The sequence below is a fragment of the Mizuhopecten yessoensis genome, unplaced genomic scaffold, assembly GCF_002113885.1.
Source record: "Mizuhopecten yessoensis strain PY_sf001 unplaced genomic scaffold, ASM211388v2 scaffold9157, whole genome shotgun sequence".
Lineage (NCBI taxonomy): Eukaryota > Metazoa > Mollusca > Bivalvia > Pectinida > Pectinidae > Mizuhopecten > Mizuhopecten yessoensis.
Window position 1 is genome coordinate 1085188 of NW_018407907.1, and position 817 is coordinate 1086004.

Genomic DNA, 817 nt, shown 5'->3' on the forward strand with positions numbered 1-817 from the left:
GTGAATGCTGCAATATGTATATATGTATTGAGTCTATGACTTTATATTTCATGTTTTAAGAATTCCTACAATGTATATCTTCATCTTTTACTCCACATGGCCAATGACATAACAGTCTTGGAAAACAGTTCATGTCTGTTCTACGTGAATATCACAGGGATTTCATTCGATCGAACATTGGCCCCAGGTCAAAAAGACCTTCATTATATCATTATACTATTGTTAACTGTTAAAAAGATTACTTTGAACACTTCACATCGCAAATTCATTTCAAAGCACCCTTTCATCCCTCAAAATACTCTCTTGAAAAATTGCTATAATAGTTCATTGGTTTCCTGTCCGTTTTTCTCTCTCTCCAATACCAGCGGTAAAACAAACGCTTAACTAATCCAGTAAGGATTCAATTATCAGATTGATGATTTTTCTAGAATGAATGACTCATTGGTGAATTTTTCACATAGAATTCTATGGTAGAAAAAATGTCTTGAAATTTGACAACACACAAAAACACAGCATCAGGCTTTATTTGCAGTTGTAGCATTTTATTTGTTGTTTGAGATCACAATAAATACTCCTTGCATTTGGCATAACAGTTTACAGAATGACAACTGATGTAGCAGATATATAGCTCGAGTACTTTGTTGGTTCTATATACAGATCTACAGCATATTGCATAAGAATTGAAAGGATTTCATTTAAGTCACCAAATGTCATGTTTTGTTAAAAACCACAAATAATCCAGGCGTCCCACTATGCGGCCATGCCTTTTTTTCCTCCTTTTACCTTTCTTTTTCATTTTTTAAGGTTGGGGGGGGGG